Here is a 21,209-nt window from a genome sequence, read left to right on the forward strand (position 1 = left end):
CTGTGGAATAATTTCGTAAGCAAATTTTCCTAAATTTTTTTTTAGGTTAGAACCATTTCTCCTGAATATTTTGTTTTTTGGCTCATGTCAACACATGCCTTGGTCGAGGTAGCTTTGGTAATTATTGCTGTGTACGATTTATATTGTTCTTATTCTCGAAGATTGTGCAAAAGTCATTGATCTTGTTGAAGATAGCCGAAATTATAAATATTCTCTTGATCCTTGAATAAGAATGGGAAAACATAACACAATATATTTGCAGCCTCATTAACAGTATGAACCGATGTCTACAGACAGATATAACAGCCAGGAGAGGCAACACAAAGTATTATAGTATTTTTACAAGTTTTTTTTTTGAACACTTAGTTATTAATGTTATTTTTTTAATACCCTTCGTTCTTTTAGTGTTACTAATATTTATCAAAAGGCTTTCAACACCGTTGAAATATGGTCAATATTAGCAGCTCTACAAAATACAAGAATAGACTCAAGATATACTCAAATCATTGAAAATGTTTACCAGGAAGCAACAATGCATATTAATAATAGATTAGATACAACAACTACGCCCAACAGAAGTATTGGAGAAAGGTGTGAAACAGATGAGCAACAGAGGTGTATCAGACTAAAACACCTCAGATTTGCAGACGATATAGTTCTAATAGGTAACAACATCACAGAACTAGATGAAATGTTAAGTGAATTACATCTATCAGCTGCAAAGATAGGACTGAACATTCAAAAGGCTGGAGCCTTACTAAGTACTGAGTTCTGAAGATACCAATCTTATACAAAACAATAAGATCGAATGTGTAAGAGAATATATATATTTAGGCTGTCGTATTAGATTTGGAAAAGAAAAGCAACACGCAGAAATTACAAGGCGTATACGATTAGCATAGATAGCTTTCGGTAAACTGGGACATATTCTGAAAAACAATACTATAACTATCAATCTGAAGCGAAAAGTATATAACTACAACCTAACCTATATTTTGTCTGTACAAACATATGGACTGGAAACGACCAGTCTAACAAAAGCATTTGCAAATAAACTCTTTTACAACTCTAAGAGCTATGGAACGATATATACTGGGGGGTCTGTCTTCGAGACAAAATTTGCAATGAAAACATCAGGAAGCAAACTCTTGTTTGCCTTATACCCGTTATGCCTGTTACCGATATAATTCAGGAAGTGGCTAAAATGAAATGGGCTGGCCATGTTGCTAGACTGGATAAAGACCGATGGACGCATAGAATAACAGTGTGGAGGCCTAGACAAACCAAAGTATGGGACGTCCACCGAAACGTTGGGTGGAGGAAATTAAGGAAGTTGCAGGTAAACCGTGGTTAAATAGAGCATAAAACAGGGAGATATGGAAAGGGATAGTGTGGAAGAGACCTATATCCAGGAGTGGATGAATCCGGGTTGAGGAAGAAGAAGAATATTTATTAAGACCAAGCATATGTCGTTACAGTCTTACGTTTTTTAAATTTTAATAAGTATAGCGTTCAAAATAGTGTCGATATATGCGACGATAGTCACCAAAACCCACCTCATGATATTTATATATTAAAAAATTACATCATAAAGTAATCATATAGTTGAAAAAATTGCAAATTGTTGGTGGCAAGTTCATTTCGCTGTTAAAAATTAACCAAAACATTAGTCAAAAACAAAATGCTCAGAAGACATGGTTCTGAGAGAAAAATAATGTTCACTCTCAAAATTATTGCACAGTTTTAAGTTAGGGTAAAAACAACCCTTCAATTAACCCTGTATAATAAGCCAAATACTAAAATTTATAAAAAAACTGAGATTACGAATTAAAGTTAATATAATTATATACAGTTTGCTAAAAAATCAAGAAAATAGGGCTAAAAATAAGAAAATACAACATTTTAAATTTGACCAAAATTTTCCGTTACTTTTTTTTGCATCTGAGTGGAGATTGCTCACCGAAAATGGTCAAATATGTGTGTCTTTCGCCAGCTTGCAGCTATCGTATTTATACAGGGTGAGTTTCCTAGGATGTTCTCTATGGGTATCTCGGAAACTACTGGAGATAGAGAGTCAGTTAAATGGGCAAAGAATTGCAGTTTTGTGGGGTCATAAATATGCGCCTTTCAGATTTTCGAAAAAGTTCATGGCTTACTAGATATTTCGAAAAAAAACAAATTTTGGCTATTTTAAAAATTGTCTCTAATTCCCTTATAGTCTATTTTAGACAAAAAGTTTTCAGATAAAAGTTGTAGATAATCACATCCCTAATAAGATTGTGCTCTCCGATTTTTTCTAAAGCCTGTCATTTTTGACATATGACACAAACATATGTTTTTTTAAATGGAAACTATACTTGGCCATGACTTCATAAAAAGCGCCATTTTTTAAGCTTTTCAGCGATATAAGCTATAACATGTTTCTTTCACAAAATTACTGAGTTATTATAATTCTTATCTTTTTGACTAATTTCACTTAGTTAGCCATGGAAACAAGTTCAATCGTCGTTGCTCTCAGAAATGTGAAATTGTCACATCCAATCTTGTAAATTAAAATAAATAAAAATTGTGCGAGTTTTTCAAATGAATAAAAGCGTGTAGGATTATTGGTTCAACTTTTCTTGCCCGTACAGTTTCGAGGATACGTTGACCGGTGAACGGTACTTACGTTTTTTAGAGAACGGTTTTTAAGACATGTTAGAAAAGTTACATTTAGATACTCAAGCATTAATAGAGTGGTTCCAACATGACTTTCATTATGACACACCAACCCCCCCACAATGTAAGAAATGTTAAAAATTATTTCATTATCATAATTATGTAGACTCAGGGATAGAAAGAGGTGGACCAAGAACTTATGAACTTATGAGAGGCATTCGAAGAGGCGGAACAGGAGAAGTTTATTTAAGTCGACCGGTCGTTCTGTGACAATAGCTAGAAATTCAGTTTTAAAAAGATGCATTTATGTACTCAAAACAATTGCGGATTTTTTGATCATTTTCTAAAATAACTTAAAGTGTAGGTATTGATTATTTTTTAAGCTTTAGCTTGTGTAATGTAAATTGTAAAGAACCGTTTAATAATATATTTTGTCTTTTTATAAGTTATAAATCATAACAAAATTAGAACACCATTGGAAAACTTTCTCTAAAAACGTAAATAACTTTCACTGGTCAACGTATCTTGTGTGGTGAAGAAAAGTTGAACCAATAATCCTACACGCTTTTCTTCATTAAAAAAAAAATATTTACAATTTTTGTTTATCTTAATTTACAAAGATTGGATGTGACAATTTCACATTTCTGAGAGCAACGACGATTGAACTTGTTTCCATGGCTAACTAAGTGAAATTAGTCAAGAAAAGATAAGAATTGGCTATAACTTAGTAATTTTGTAAAAGAAACATATTTTAGCTTATATCGCTGAAAAGCTTAAAAAATGGCGCTTTTTGTGAAGTCATGGCCAACTATGGCTTCCATTTAAAAAAACATATGTTTGTGTCATATGTCAAAAATGACAGGCTTTAGAAAAAATCGGAGAACACAGTCTCATTAGGAATGTGATTATCTACAACTTTTATCTGAACACTTTTTGTCTTAAATAGATTATAATGGAATTAGGGACAATTTTTAAAATAGCCAAAATTTGCTTTTTTCGAAATATCTAGTAAGCCATGAACTTTTTCAAAAATTTGAAAGGCGCATATTTATGATCTCACAAAACTGCAATTCTTTCCCGATTTAACCGACCCTCTATCTCCAGTAGTTTCCAAAATGCCCATAGGGAACATCGTAGGAAACTCACCCTGTATATATTAACCAAGAGGAGATCCCACATAATAGAACCTTCATTATTATAGCATGGTCACATAATCACTCAGATATATGTTACATAAAATAAGAGTCATAAAAATAGCATGGATGCTTATAAGGCTTACATTTAGTTATCCCCCACCACATTTTCCCACAATAATTGCCATATCCATCCCAACACACGTAAAACTACATTTTCTGATGTTATCTAGCAAATGATTTTTCTATAACTACGTGTCGAGTTAGTAAACCGGGAGAAACGAGAAAATAAATTCGAACAAAAACTGACTGCGTCAAGTTTTCTAAAAGTTTCTTACATTGAACGGATCCCGCTGAATCCAAACAAGAAACTTTGCTGTATTTTATAAAAAAATGGAAGTAAAAGAAAATGCTTAATCCTATTTCTTAAACAGAAAGTTTAGTTGTTGTTAGATTTTGGAAAAAGTATTCAAAACAATGTTGACATTTGAAAAGTAAACTTGTTAATGATATAATTTAACAATATCAGTAAAAGTAGGGTTGCAGAACTACGAAAAATCTAACCGTAAAAATAACTTAATTTTGTCACAACGTCACGTATCTACTAAACCCACCGAAAGTACCCATATCTATCTGGTCGATTTTCTCGTTTTCGGTGCACTCAAGAGATGTTTCACTGTTGGAATTGCATGTATATTTTCTTGGCTGTCGCTGCCAGTAGTTGGCATCTGTCATCAGTCGACTATAATTATATGGCAGACATAGGCAGTCTTCTTCGCAGTCATTAGCAGTCGCTTGGCAGACAAATATTTTTACACATTGTACATTTACATGTACATTTTTTTACTTATAAAAAGTATTGTGCAGAATTGCTGCTTCTAACCTCTTCATAAACTGTACTATAGTATATATGCTGCCATTACTCGCCGACGAGTATTCGACACGCATCAAAAAATGGTCACGCAAGGCGTTTTCTTTCATGAGCTTTTCTGTGACTGAAAAGCCCGATACGTGATGTTATTTGCCTACCGCACTCCGGACATTCAAAAATCTCATTGCTTTGTTGCCTCTTTACTTTTTGGTTGTCGCTGTTAACTGATTTTACAATCCTTCTCCATTCAGTTCTATTGTGAACTGCTTCTTCCTAATGATTCTGCATGTTAATCCCCTTTAAGTTTTCGTGAAAAATGTCCTTGTACCTTTTGAGTTGTCCACCCGGCCTCCTCTTACCGTCTAGCAGAGATTTTGGTATGCGGTTTTCTTGCATTTTGCATACGTGACCAGCCCATCTGAAGCGGGATTTTGTAACCATGACTCCAATACTTTCGCAGTTAGCTTTGTCAAGGACCGATACGTTTGAGACATGATGGAACCATCGGATTCTTAAAAGTTGTCTAAGGTGTCTCTATTGCAAGTTGTTTAATGCGTTCATGTGTCGGCGGTACGGCGCCCAGGTTTCGCTCCCATATAACATGGTGGGGATTATAATTGCTCGGTACACTGTAAGTTTTGTTTTTGTACTCAAGTCATGATTGTAGAAAACCCTGTCTTTTAAGTTCCAGAATGCTCTTGAGGCGCTGCTAATCCTGTGCTGAATTTCGGAGTCGATATTGGCCTTTTCCAAAATCAAACTGCCGAGGTAATTAAATTCCGCTACATATTCCAATAGTTCTTCTCCGATTTTTATAGCATTGTTATGGTCTTCTGGGGGAGTGCACATGATTTTAGTTTTGTCGATGTTTAGCTTAAGGCCCAAAGCGTCGTATGCCCAGGTATATGTGTTCAACATTTCTTGTAATTGTTGTAACGTGTTTGCAACTAGAGCGCAATCATCAGCGTATTGAAATTCTGTGATGAATTTTGTACGTGTTTTTGCCTTTGTTTGAGTCTTTTTATGTTGAACAGACCGCCATCAAATCTGTATCTAATGCCCTATCCTCTCTCCTGCAGTTTGCTGTCCACTATAATGGAGAGCGCTGCCATGAATATAATAATGAATGAATAAGAGCGCTGCCATGAATAAACTGTAAACTCTATGCGATTATCTATGTCTAGCGTGTGTCTATGTCACATTAGATTTCGATGTATCGCCGATTTTGAATCCTCTTCTTGTGATATTCCCGTCAAACATCAAGTAGTCGATTATTTTTTCGATGAAGTAGATAAAAGCAGTATCATAAAATGGAATATTAGTGCAGAAGAATCGACTGGTTATGGAATACAGACTAATTTTTGGCTCTCTGTTGAATAAGAACTGGCGTCTGAATAATTTCCTGCATCTGCTTTCGATGGTTACATCGATTACTCTATCTGGATATCCATTCTGCCTGGTATTCTTCTTGACATTGATCATTTATTGTTTAAGAACTATATATAGCTTATGATTATTGATGTTTCCCTTCTTTATGGGTAGTCATAAGTCCAAATTTCATTAGTCTTCACCATTATTCTTTTCTGTCTTTACCTTCTGCTCTGAAGTACAACTTTGTATTTTCACAATACACATCACGAAAACAGAATTTTCATAATGTGCGTTATTTCAAAAAAACTTCACTTATTTAGAAGTATTTACATATTATATCGTTATTTTGATTTATGTGGTATTATTGGCACCAAAACAAAAATTTTGTTGAGTTTTCATAGAGAACATCGTAGGAAACTCACCCTGTATGTAGTGTGATTTGATTGCATTGGTTTCACTCTTTTTGGTTGGATTGGTTTAGTTATTTGGCGAGTTGGTTAGCGTGGTTATTTGGAGGGTGTTAATTTATTTGTTAGTTAGTTTTTCGGGTTTGGGAAATATTCCTTGCTCAAAACTAGATTTGCGTATTTTTTGCATTGGCATTGCCCGAATTCGACTGTTGAACGTAACATTTGCACTTATTGCCAACTGAGTCTCAATACATACACGGCTGGTAGGTCTCGATAAAAGAAACATATTTTCGCTTTACCGTTTTTCAAATAAGTCTAAAATAACTGAATTATTTCACTTTGAATATTTAAAAAATATGATTTTTATGCTTAAATTTTGAGAACCACTGGATCTTTTCTGGGTTATCTTTCTTATAAATGTAATCTACTACCTATGTTGCCATATTATCAAGAAATTATATTTTTTAACTAAAAACTGAAAAAATCCCAAAAAAATTCAAAAAATCCCAAATTTTCAATTTTTTTTTCAAAAAAAAACTTATACTTAGATGTGTTTCTGGGACTAATATATTTGTATTTATTTAAGACTCACCCTGTATAATATTAAAACGAGATAAACATGGTTTATAATATTAAAAGTAAAATTTAATTTGATGAAAAATAAAAAAGTGGGCCTATAAAATAATCGTATGAGCGTCCAGTTGGCTGGGAAATCGATGAAATTTCCCATATAAAATAGCAGCGATATTCATTGAGCCATCGCTGACGCCGGTTTTTTTTCGTATTGTATAATATTTCTATATAGAATAATGAATATATTTACCTGTAGAAAGAAAAAATTAAAATGTATTTTAAAATATTTTTAATGAAAATCCTAATCAATAAAACTAAAGTCGAAGGTTTCAATTAATATTCTATTATTTATCTATTTCTTTGTATCAATATATTTCCGTATTTAAAAATTGAATAATAAAAATGAATGGTGATCTGTGCCATTTATCAATTGGTCCATATTTTCGACAGCAAAATGCCATCCTATTGTTCTACGATATTCAGAGACAATCGTCGGCTTTTCGACGATGTTTTTTTTAATTTTTAGTTTTTAAAGTCCGGGCTAGGCTAATAATCGAACTGATAAATTGCCAATATCGTGGTGGTATTATAGAACCCCTTTATCAAATGAAAAAATCACGGGATTAAGGGGTTAATCTGTTTTCGTAGAATTAGGGTCTTTGTCCTATTTGAGATAACGATCCCTTCCAGGACTCTATCTTAATCGGAATTGTTTACCTTTAAGTTCTGAAGTTCGAAGGTTATCTGATGGATTCTGAATCTATTGTTATAAGGCAAAATTGAATATACCACATGCTGTACCTAATAGTATAACAAAAATTGTAATTAATACAATATACTCGTACACTAACCGGTACGAAAAACGGGCATCTTAAAACTTTTATGTATTTTAAAGTTTTATTTAGTTTGTAGTAGCGGGCCGATTTTGATCATTTTTTAAGCATTTTGTAGCTAAATTATTTGTATTTTTAGTGTACTTTTCTAAATTAAAAATGAAGTTCTCATCTGTCAATTATACGAGGGAAAATAAAATGTCGATTTGGTAAAGGTTTGAAACACCCTGTGGAATATGTTAACAAAACAAGAAGTTTAGGAATTATTTTAATCATCTAGATCATCTTTTCTTGATGGTTTATTTTTGTCTGTTAGCGATGTAATTTTGATCTCTTTCATCTTCAACTAAAGCAACATAGCGGATATAACTTCTGGGCTTGCTTAGAGTAACTGCATCTCTGCGAGAGTAACTGCCCAGCAGACGATAATAACATTATTTTTCTATAGCAGTGATATTAATTACATATATTATAAAAACTATTTTATATGAAATGAACAAAATTCTTACAGTTTCAGTGTATATTAATAATTAATATTTTCTTGCCTTTAGCCTGTGTATTTTTTCTAATTTCGAATAATTTTCGAAACTAGAGAAAAAAATAAAAAGTAAAAAGATAATTGTTTGCTTGTCGTAAAGGGGGGAACCAAGCTCCACTCCCACAACCGGTTTCTGGGCCTACCCTTCATCAGGTGGGCTGTCCAGTACTACAGCCAGCCCCTGTTCCCCCCTTTACGACAAGCAAAACAATTTTCTTTTTACTTTCTTTTTCTCTACTTTCTATTTTTCGAAATTAGAAAAAAATACACAGCTAAAAGCAAGAAAATATTATTTATTAAAACTATTTTATAAGTCTGTTGACAGGGACCAAAAACAAAGGCATGGATTTAATGTTAAAAATTACGAACAAATGTTATATAGTGTCTTCTTCAAAAGGGAATATCTTAAAAAAAAAGCTACTGAGATGAACCAAATACCAACTATCGAGTGATAAAATGATTTTTAAATTCCTTGCTTTGTTAACATATTCCACAGGGTGGTTCAAACTTTCTCACCATATAATCAACATTTTGTTTTCCCTCGTATAACAAGATGGGAACTTTCATTTTTAATTTAAAAAGATACACTAAAAATTCAAATAACACTACAAATTACTAAAAAATCATCAAAATCGGTCTACTAGAACACAATATATAAAATTTTAAAATACATCAAAATTTTTATGTGTCCGTTTTTCTGTCGGTGAGTGTATGCCTATAATACTAGTTATTATTCAATATTCTTAAGTGTTTTGTAGGTAAATAATTTGAAGTCAGATTAAATTATCAAAATTAATTTACAAGAAAAAGAAACACACTACACTATTTAATAAAACTTAACACTAATAATTTTTGATATAATAAAGCCTGACTCCCTACATATTAAATTTGTTCTGAGTAAAATTGAAAAGTGTGGCATTCGTGTTCAGATGTTACATTGGTTAAAATCTTATTAAAATATATTATTATGAGCACTCTTTCAATCTTTTATAGATTGAAAGGGTGATCAAAAATATCAGAAAATGTGATACTTTAAAAAGAGCATGACATATGCAAAAAATATGACGTTAATTAAAATAAAAATAAATCTATCAAGGAATGAAATCGAAATTATATTACCATGGAAACGCCTTTTTTATTTTAGGGCTTACAAATTTTTTGTAAGCATAGTTTCACGTTTTTTCGATTGTCTCTAAAACGGTATGGAATTTTGTAAAAGTATATACGGGATTAACCATTTTAAAACAAACAAAATGTTTTATAAAGAATACATTTTCTCAAAACGCCAATAATAAAAACGTTTTTCCTCTTGTAAATAAAACTGGGAACATACTGTATATAAAGGGTGTCCCAGAAATAAGTGCAAGTATTTTAAGGGTGGTAGATCTCGATAAAAGAACCATATTTTATCTTTATCGTTTTTCAAATAAGTCCAAAATAACGGAGTTATTTTATTTTGAAAATTTCCAAAAAAAAATATTTTTTGCTCAACTTTTGAAAACCACTGGATATTTTCTGGATTTTCCTTCTTGTAAATTTAGTCTACTACTTATGTTGCCATATTGTAAAGAAATTATGTTTTTTAACTAAAAACTAAAAAAAATCCAAAACTTTTTATAATAGGCGTGTTTCTAGTAACATTCGTAACATAGGCGTGTTTCTGGGGTTGAACTATACTACCAGTTAAAATACTTGCACTTATTTCTAGGACGCCTTGTATAAATCAGTAATCCTAGCTTCTACCACATCCGGCATTTCAACCTCCATATCTTTTCGGTTTTGCCATTCTTCCTCCTTAATAGCTCTATTTCTCATGTACTAGTGTATTCAATCTAACCCCGTAGTTGTAGGTCTCCCTCTTTTCATTCTACTTTGGGGACGATACTCCATTGCCCTTTTTGGCTATCTTTCCTCTCCTATTCTTTTTACGTGCCCATACCATAGAAACTGACTCGTTTCAATGTTGTCGGTGCTGTTATATACCCACCTTGTTCGTCGCTTGATCTCCTCATTTCTAATGTGCTCCATGCTTGATTTTCGGCATGCTCTTCTGAGAAAATACATCTCCACTGACTCGACCATCCTTTCTTTTAATGCATTTGGCACTGTATGTTAGAATTGAATCTACGATTGCTTTATAAATCCTTAGCTTTGTTTGGATGGATGTTTTATTTAACCACAAGAGAGACTTTAAAAAACCGATTACTTTCTCGCCTTGTTGCACTCTGCTATGCGTATCTTTCTTGGAGTTCCTGTCTTCAGATATAATATTTCCTAAATATTTGTATTCGCTGCACCTTTTAATTTCGTGTATGTGTAGTTCAGGATCTTCAGTTTGTTCTACTTTCAGGTATTCGGTTTTTCTAAGGTTGATATTGAGTCCCCATCTATTGTAAGCTTCCTAAACATATAATCGGCATCCTCCTCATAATCTGCAATGTTTCTGTTAAGATTAGAGATAAAATATCCGATCAGCACGAAATCGAGCTTGGTGTTCCTGAGGGCTCAGTATTGGGACCTATGACCTCTGATATTTATAATTTTTATTAATGATCTGCAGGAAAACCTCAATTTCGGTTTTTCTGCAGATTCAACAACACTTCGGTTGTGCTGCGAGCTGAATCTATATTGCCGATAGCTGAAGAGCTATATTGCCGATTAAATACTGTTGTAGTACAACTTATATATTTTTTAGTTAATTGTATATTTAAATTGATGCAAATTACATAAACTTATTGACATTTTCTACTATGAAAACCCACTATTTTCACATTTTTTATATTAAAACAAATGGAAAGAAATAAACCACCCCTATTGTTCCTGTAAACTAAAGAAAAGCTTACTCAACGGCTTGGAAAAAATAAAATGTAAATCATGGCGTGTCGGGACAAACAATTTTTTCTCATATATTCTGAAAATATTCCTCAATTCCAGGGCCTTCCCTAACAATATGTTAACAACTTCCAATATATATTCTCTTTAAATATTTTCCATATTCTTATTATTATATATTTTATATGTTAAATATTTTTATTAACTATAGATACTTTATACTTTATATGCCTGTTGACATTTATAGCAAATGTATTTGTTGAAAAAAAAAATTGTGTGTGCTCGATGTGCGCATATTTAAAGTGAAATTTCTTACTAACAGCTATTAAATTGAAGGATTTGAAGGATACATATTTTTTTATAAATGCTTTTTATAAAATTCAAAAAAAATTAGAGTGAATATAAAACCGTATATTATTCTAGCTTTATCATTTTATAAGGTTTTTTAATTTTTATTAAAAAAACGATAATCACCCAACCGGATAGCTGTAGCCATTAAACCAAAATACTACTACATCTACATCTCTGACTACTACTAACTGCTACTAACCAAAGCTTTGTTCGGGTTCTTGCTATTACCGATTCTGAACCGTCCTAGAACTCTACAGCGCATTTGTAAATGAAATAACATCTTCATATTTCCTTCTGCGCATGCGTATTACAGTTCTAGAGCGGTTCGGAATCAGTGAAAAGAAAAATCCGAAGTAAGCTCAACAATTTTTTTGTGTAGTCTGTTTTTGTTTAAATGTTTTGTTCATTATTCATGTTGTGGATTTATTTTTAAATTAATGTTAATCATTAGGCAACCAGTAAACTCATAAAATATGTATTTCTTTTGCATAATCAAAATCCACCAAAACCAAACCAAATTGTCACTCTAAATCGCTGGTTTTTAGACAGATGTGACTTGTCTTGTCATTATTCAATTCATTATTCGAATTCTCAGAATATTAATATTGTTAACAAAACTTAAAATTAAATTTTAATCAATCACAATTGTTTATCTCCATCATTTACCGGATTAATAATACAGAAATTACAGCTCAGTTACAAACAATTCATTATTTATATTGATATACAGTAATTGTATTAAAATATATGAATATTCTCGTTGATTATTGGTTTGAAATAAATATGACAGTGTCCTCCAATAAAAATGCGAGTTACTAACTCTAAATTCTAATTCCGAACTGGCAAATAAGCTAGACGCTTTACCTAGACCGTTATGTTGAAGGTACAAACATATCGATGAAAATATGCATGAAATCAAGGTTGGTACAGTATTAAAGTTATTATAGTGATTTCCTTAGCCGTGTAAAGATAATTCGGGGACATGCTGTAGTCTTTATTTAAAGTATATTTATAATATGTAGGTACCTGCAAATCATTATTGCTACCCGTCCCGATTTTGTCGGGATAGTCCCGATTTTGATCCAACAGTCCCGCGTCCCCACGCAAAGCCCTATAATGTCCCGATTTTTATTTGTTTCATAGCCACATTTTTATTACACAATAAAATTGTAAAATATATTATTAAAAGTACATGTTTATTAGTTTCTTGAATTTAAGAACAGTTCATTTCCACGAATTAATTAAAATCTTAGAAATTGTAGAATTAAAAGAAGTAGATGTTGATACTCTGTTTAATGAATATTCGATAATAAAAACTTGCGTAAAGGAAATTTGCCAGAAAGGATATAAAAATTATAGGTAAAAAAAATAAAGTATTTTTAAAAGGTAAAGGAAATTTGCCAGAAAGGATATAAAAATTATAGGTAAAAAAAATAAAGTATTTTTAAAACTAGAGTAAATTATATGCCTTCATTGTTTAAGGTTGTTATTTATGTATTTTCACATATCATGTTGAAGTAGACAGACGCTAGAAATAGATATTCAGTTAACCTCATTAGAACGAAACTTCAAATCTCATTTGATTTTAATGTATATCGAATATAAGAATTTTTAGATTTTATTAAAAATAACAAGGCTCTTATTATTGCAGCAACAAAAAAAAATAAAAAATATTCATTACAGTTGGAGGTGGGAACCCGTGGTGTTACAACAAGAAAATAAAACACTAATTCAATTCATAACACACCAAAATACTTTTGTTTTAAGGTTGACGCTAGTTTCTGCTAACCATAAATTGAAGTTAACCATCGCTTTTCATCATCTGCTGATGATACTGCTGGTTAACGAAACGCGTCCAGTTTTAAAAAGTAAAGTATTTAATGAAATTAGCACACTTGTAGGGGTTAAGGCCTTTTTATGCTTGTGTATACTAAGTATGCTATATTTTAAAGTGTTTTGATGTTTTGTGGTAAATTAGTAGTGTTTTATTTGCTGCAAAATTAATATTTTAAAATAATTAAATAAACTAACAAAGCCACTATACAGATTATGCAGCTGAAACTTTTAACTTTCTTTAGGTTTTGTTCTAGTTGTTTTTTTAGATTTAATTGATTGTTTTCTAATTTTGTTTTCAACTTTTCATTTTTATTTTACATAATTCATTTATAAATTCCTCGAATAGTTTTTTTAAAGGCATAAAATATTGTTTCAAAATTCGATGGCCTCATAAAATTTGACATTTAAGAAAAAGGTTGCACTAGTGCTGTCCTGATTTTTTAAATACACAAGGTGGCAAGCCTGCTACAAATTTGTATTTGAACTTCGAGGCAAGTCCGACCTGCACTTGGCCGTTTTTTAATTATTCTCCCTTTTACTCGAATTAGGAAGTCTAAAATAAAGAAATTAGAACTTACCATTAAAATAAATTTGCTATATGTTCCTATTTACCTTGATTTATAACTATAATGTAGAGTAAAAAATATAACTGCTAATTTATTACAATACTCCAATCTCTATCTTAACCAAGGAATACAAAAGAATGACTTTAGAATATTCATATCAGACCAATAAGCTTTATAATTTACAACAATCTTTTCTCTTTTTCTCTTAATAAATTCAAGTTTAATCCAACCTATCTTTTAACAATGATATATTCTCGTATACCACACGCAAAAGTCCAGTAAAATTTTACATTAAATAAATAAATTTTACTCCTAAAGTTTGCTTCCAACGCGCTTTTCGTCATTAATTGTTGAATAAAAAGAATTTTCAGAGTTGAAAGACCTTGGCTCTTTCTAGCATACAAATTTCCTTTAATCCTTTTCAGCTAATTCAGATTGTAATCAAAACTCTATTTTAATATATGCTGTGGAGTTAACAATGAATTAGTTTGAATTTTCAAGACATTTTCAAGGAAGATTATATGTAAAGTCGACCGAGTCTTTCTCAAAAGTGACTCACCCCATAACTTTTTTTTTTTATAATTTTTTCAGATAAAATTTTACTGAAATGTTTTGTTCTAAAAACGTTTTCTATTGTCCTTTGTATACATAAAAAATGGCCTCTATTTTTTGTCAAACCAGGGAAAAACGTAATAACGGTCATTGCCCCTAGGCCTTTAGGATATAAAGATGGTATATCTGAGAAAAATAACACGCATTACTCTACATCATATTTTTCGACACTTCGGTCTCCGTGGGACTAGAGTCCGACGCTTTTTTTTTAAAGTGGTGACGTAGAAATTCTGTATGTTAAGGAAATCATACACTGCCTTTATGCTATGCAGTTTTCTTTAACGAACAAAACGTGTAGGTAAAGTGTAAGTTAGAAAACTGTCGTTCTTGCTGGTCAACAAAACCGAAAATAATCAAGTTGAACTAGATTTTGTCTAATTCTTGTCTTTATTTCTGCAAGTCAAAAGTTTGAGGCGCAAACTGTTTTAAAAACTATCGTTTTTCTCAGTGGTGGATGTACTCTGCCTCTCTGACGAGAAATTTATTCCGTAAAAAATGTCGAATCTTCATGTCGCTGTGTTTTCATAAGACTGTTTATATGTGTGCAAAGGAAGTTCGACGTTTTTGCAAGAATATTCTTTCGTCGAACAAAACCGCCCAGCGAAAACACAGTCTGTGTTACTCTTTAGAGTCCGAAGTAAAGTATCTTTATTAAACCGATAATTTATCAAATAATATTGAGACGAATGGTCTCTACTATTCGATTTATCTACTGCTATAATAGCTAATAGGTCAGATAGGCTGTTTTTAGAGGCTGTAAATTACGTAAAGGTATTAGGTTATGCTCATATCTATTCTTAGAGGGAGGAACCACATTTTCAACTTAAAAATATAATGCTGAAATTATGGTCTTTATGGGCCTTTATAGAGTTTATTATACCCAGTATGCCCTATGCCTTGAACATAATTTTAGTGAAGCTACAATATAGCTTAAGAACGTACGAAAGTAGTAGAAAATGGTGAATTGTGAAATAAATAACAATTAATGTCTATACCTTTGTGGCGGGTTCATTTCTTTATAAATAATTCTGCTCTTTCCATGCCTAGAAATCTAAAAAATAAAAAAAGATATTTTTTGTAAACACCACTGTGTTGAATCCCAACAGAAACCAGCTGGTCAGTGTTTTTTTTAATGCAGTGCTGTTCAAAAAAATAACTATATTATTTTGTAGATTTTCTTCCAGTGGCGAAAACCCTAGAATTATTTTCAAAAAATTAAGTAAATAACCTTATTTATTTTAATTTTATTTTTCAATTGATAGTAAACAAAGCAACTTCAATCAAAATAATTACAAAATTCCAAACAATATCTCAATAAAATATAAAAAAATATATTATAAATTTTACAGTTCAGAAAATTGTTAAAGTGTATATTTAAAATTTATTATAAAATTAAAATTTCCATTTCATGAAAATTTGTTTATAAAAGTTTTTTAAAAGATCTTTAGGGATATGTTCCATTGAGGTGATATCTTAAAAATACAGGGTGAATCTTAAATAAGTGCAAATATTTTCAGGACTGGTACATCTCGATAAAAGAAACATATTTTCTCTCTTTGTCGTTTTCAATAACCAAAATAACTGAGTTATTTTACTATATTTCCAAAAAAAATTTTTGCTAAAATTTTGAGAACCACTGATCTTATCTGGATTTTCTTTCTGTAAATTTAATCTACTACCTCTCTTGCCATATTATCAACAAATTATGTTTTTTAACTAAAAACTAAAAAATCTCCAAACATTTTTAATAAAAAACTAAAATCCTGATGATTGTAAATAAAAAACTAAACCTGTGGACAAGAGGTTGGCGTACAGACGCCCCACGTTGGGCGCCATATTCTCATCTGGGTCTTTTGACTTTATTCTTCTTGTCAGTTGTTTTAGTTTTTATTTTACTCCATACTTTTAATTAAAGTCGTAGTAATGAATTACCAGCCGTATATTTCTAAAATTGACAGCCATCTTCCTTTCCCGGTGTTAGCGGCAACGCGTTTTTGTGCATAACTACGCCCTCTCTGTGAAAACGGTGCAGTTATTCTATTAGGGAGCTTCTATTTTTAGATGAACGATTAGGGCTCTACAACAGTAATTCAAATCAACATAGGTTAAATGAAATGCATTATTTCTCTAAAAAGTCTCATTTCACTGTTACTAATTTTATATTTTATTTTTCCAGACTGAGCACTAAAAATGGAACAATTTGAGCAACTTCTGACCTGCGCAATCTGCCTGGATCGCTACAGAAATCCCAAGCTACTACCATGCCAACATAGTTTTTGTATGGAACCCTGTTTGGAAGGTCTGGTCGACTACGTAAGACGTCAGGTATGTCTCTGCTTTTAATTAATTACATTAATGGTTTAATTAATCTTAATTGTTATATTGTATTCAGAAATGTTTGGAAAATAAGAAACTAATAGTGTAACATTTAAATCACTAATCATCAAAAAGTCTGGAATAAATGGAACGAACCTCTTGTATAATTGTGTTATAAAGAAAACTATGCAGCAATTCCAAAGTACTACTTTGCCATGAGTCATGTAATAACCGTCAGCAGCAATTAAAAAAGAATGACAAATAATTTATTAATCAAATGGGGTAGACAATGTGCAAGAACAATTCTTCAGAACTGATTATCTAAAATTGATTTCCATCGATATGTAAATTCTTCCAAAATACTGTGCGTCTCAAAGTGGCTCATCCCCAATAACTTTTTGATTTAAATAAACAAGATTTAGTATGTTAATAGATGACATAAATTAGATTGATTGACGCATTCAATTGTTCTTGGCAACTCTGTTTCACCGAAAATGACTACAACTTTTGATTTTAAATGGCACCTCGGTATTTTTCTACTTTATTCGATAGAAAATGACATCCTGAATAGAATGACATATTATGTCAATCCTTGCCATTTGCGCTTTAAAAAATTGTATTTTAAATTTCAATCTAGAGTGCCGTGACTGTGATAAAACATTAATTTTAATCAATGAGCCTGGAAAAATAGGATTTGATCGTCTAATGTTTTTCGTGTCTTGTCTTGGCTGGTTAAAAGATGCCCAAATCGTATTTTTAATCATAATATCTTAATTTTTCCAAATGAAACGAGGGTGGCCTAGTAGCATATTTGGAAAAAGCATTTTTTACGAATAATTTGGTACCACACACTTATTATTATTTATACTTATGGTATTTTGAGACAAATTGTCGTTATGAACCGCATGTTACAATTTCAAATAAACTATATGAGAAAATGTCAAGTTGACGTATGATATGTCATTCTATTCAGAGGCCATTTCTATCGAATAAAGTATAAAAAAATAAAAAAAACTGAGGGTGCTATTTAAAAATAAAAGTTGTGGGTAGTCATTTCGGGAGAAACGAAAGTGATCAAGAAAGTGATCAAAAACAATTGAATACGTCAAACAATCCTAATTTATGTCATATACTAACATTCCAAATCTCTCGCATTTCTTTTTATCTGAAAAAATAAAAATTCATAGGAGGTTAGTCACTTGAGACGTGCAATCTCGATATATATCAGAGACTATATAAAAATTATCACATATTAACCAGTATACAGAAACTTGACATTTGACATAAATTAAAACATATTATACTCATTTTTTCTTCTGCCTCACATTGGACTGTAAAAATATAAAAAATGTTAATTTGCTATACCGATCTTTGCAATAAAACCAACTAATCCAAACCAAAACAAACAAAAACTGAACAAACAGGAGAAAACTTTGAGCTTGATTGGTGTTCGCTCAATATAGTTTATTTCGAACTACTAATAATACTACTCAACTGATAACACCCTGTTTTTACAATAACCAATAAAAAAATACAAAATTGTTGCAAACTTTTTGTGGTAGCCATACAGGGTGTTTCAAAACATGTACCATCTCTCGTGGGGAGATTCAATGCAAAAATAAAATTAATTTTCATATCAACATAGGTCCGATTCTACTTTGTTTCGTAGATACAGGGTGTTAAAGAGTTAATATTTTGATTTTATTATAATTTTCCTCCAAGTACTTTTAGCTTTTGAATGAAATTTCAGAGAAAGTTACTAAAAATGTTACTGAATATTTTAAAGCTAAAAGTGTCTAAGCATATTCACCAGGACGTGCATATGCAAGTATCACGGAATATTTTTCTAAAAACGGGCATGCCACTGATTTTGTTCTAGGTTGAAATAGTGTCAGCAGTTTAATGCCGTTTAAAATGTTCTCTTTAATATTTTGTCGATTTCAGCCTCTTTGATGAGATAACGCAATTTTACACGCCACTTTAATTTATATATTTTAATTAATTCTATTATTATTAACTATCATTACCATAGTTATTAATACTGTTAGTCCAACTCCAGGAATTTCAAATAAAAAATATATATAATGGTATTTAAGATAATTATATAAAATGAATTACTCATTTTAAAAAGTTTTACCATAATTTAACCTTTATAAGAGCTTTTTCATATTTTTTGATGAGGAATCAATGAGTACTCATTTAAAGCTTTAGCAAGTTAATGACTTTAATTTTTTTATGGGTTGCTACTAGACTTGGATCAAGGGCAAATAAATGAAATTGCGTTTATTCCCATCAAGGAGGCCGGAATCGACAAAATATTAAGAGACAACTTTAATCGGCATTAAACTGGTTACACTATTTCGTTAACAAGAGAACAAAAACCAGTGGTGTACATGCTTTTTAGAAAAATATTCAAGGATAATCCATATGCACGTCCCTGGTGAATATGTCGACACTTTTAGCTTTAAAATATGTCGCATTTTTAGTAACTTACGCTCAAATTTCATTCGAAACAAAACTAAAAGTACTGGAAGAAAAACTGATCCTTGGAAGAAAAAAAGGACCCTGTATCTACGAAACAAAGCAGAACCAGACCTATATTGATATGAAAATAAATCTTATTTTAAGTAAGGAATCTCCTTAATGAAAGATGGGACATATTTTTGAAAACACTCTGTATATTGAGTTAAAACTGCTTTCTTTTCATGTTACTCATATATCATACTTAATTAAGTATTTCTCTTCTTTCGCAGGTGAAATGTCCAGAATGTCGCGCAGAACACAGAATCCCCTATCAAGGAGTTCAAGGTTTTCCCACCAACGTCACCCTGCAACGATTTCTCGAACTCCACATAGAAATTACAGGAGAGCTGCCGGATCCTACCAGCGGTCAAGTGATGGAACGGTGCAATGTCTACCTGAGAAATCTTATTTAGTTTTGTCACCACTGGTGACAAGAAAATCTGTGACGAATGTAAGGGAGCCCACATGGAGATACTACGCAGAGAAATCAGTAGGATCAATAATCAAATTCGAAGGGGACTTCATAGGTTACAAGACAGTCTCAACCTAGTCGAGAAGAATGTACAGAATATTCAAACAAACTGCCTTTCCGTTGGAGAAGAAGTAGAAGAAATATATAGAAGGCTCAACAAGGCTTTGAAAGATCGTACCGAATATTTGCGAAAAGAGATCGATCGCTACCTAGGTACCGAAATGCGGACCTTAACCGGTTTGAAAGATAACTTAGAACAAGAAATCTCGAATATTCTAAGCAATTGTGATCTAGCTGACAAACATATGAACGAAAGTGTAGATATTTGGGATGACTGTGAACTAATGGACGCTAAAGAAATTTTCCTAAAAACGATAGAATTTATTCGAAATTTTGAATATGAGAATACTGATTACACGAGAAAAATTAGATTAGTACTAGGGCACGATCCCAATCAACTTGTTCTACACGTTGCCGGATATGGCGATTTAAACATTGCCAGCAGTAGCAGTCCTTTTTCACAAGGTACAAGTACTGGCCTGCTACAACCTCCTGGTCCTGGATTGATGAGATCAAAAAGTGACCACAGACTAGCTTTCCGAAATCAGGATCAAGGTTACGAAAGAGGTTACGGCGATCAGGACCAAGATAATGTCCTGAGTGGACGCAAATTTGGCGAACGCACACAAAAGCCAGAAAAAACTGACAGATACGGTTCCAGTTATGGCCGTAGTGGTGCTGATTATGGTGATGATTATGATCACGATCGATCAGCCAGATCGAAGTACAGCAGTCGGTTTAGGCGTAGAAATACTATGGCCGACGATGACTCAGATACCGAATCAAGGGGAGTACGATTCCACGAACAACAACACAAAAATGAAAGAGAACGACCACTAGACACAGAAGATGTCACCAAAGGCCCCCTCAGTGGAATCACTAGGTTAGCAGATTCTCCCTCATGTAATGAAAAAAATTGCAGGAAAAATCCTACAGGAAAAAGGAAAAGGAACCCTGTCACACTACAACCTCCTAAACAACCGCAAGTCGTTACAAAGAGACCTCCACCGCCCGCCACGCGACAAGTGAGCGAGGAAGATGAAATATCGAAAATTAAAAAGCAAAACAAGGGGGCCACAACGTCCACAGAAACAGCCCCAGAGACAAGGCCTGCAGAGCGAACAACCACCGAGGAGAGGCTCCCAACTCAGAGGAAACTTAACGCCCCCGAGGTGAGTCTCGATGAGCCGTAACCTCTTGTATGTACCTGATTATATAAGTTTAGAATAATTTAGAATGTAAGGTCCGTTTAGA

General features: G+C 32.2%; 1 protein-coding gene and 1 pseudogene across 1 annotated transcript in view; both read left to right on the forward strand.

The window, feature by feature from the left end:
• Window positions 1-21,209, forward strand: part of LOC115891929 (RING finger protein nhl-1) — a 223,138-nt gene that overhangs the window by 51,276 nt on the left and 150,653 nt on the right. The gene's annotated exons all lie outside the window — the stretch shown is intronic.
• LOC115891940 overlaps window positions 1-21,209 on the forward strand; it is a 152,132-nt pseudogene that overhangs the window by 40,495 nt on the left and 90,428 nt on the right.

Source organism: Sitophilus oryzae, unplaced genomic scaffold (genome assembly GCF_002938485.1).
Source record: "Sitophilus oryzae breed Bouriz unplaced genomic scaffold, Soryzae_2.0 scaffold_1203_pilon_pilon, whole genome shotgun sequence".
Classification (NCBI taxonomy): Eukaryota; Metazoa; Arthropoda; class Insecta; order Coleoptera; family Curculionidae; genus Sitophilus; species Sitophilus oryzae.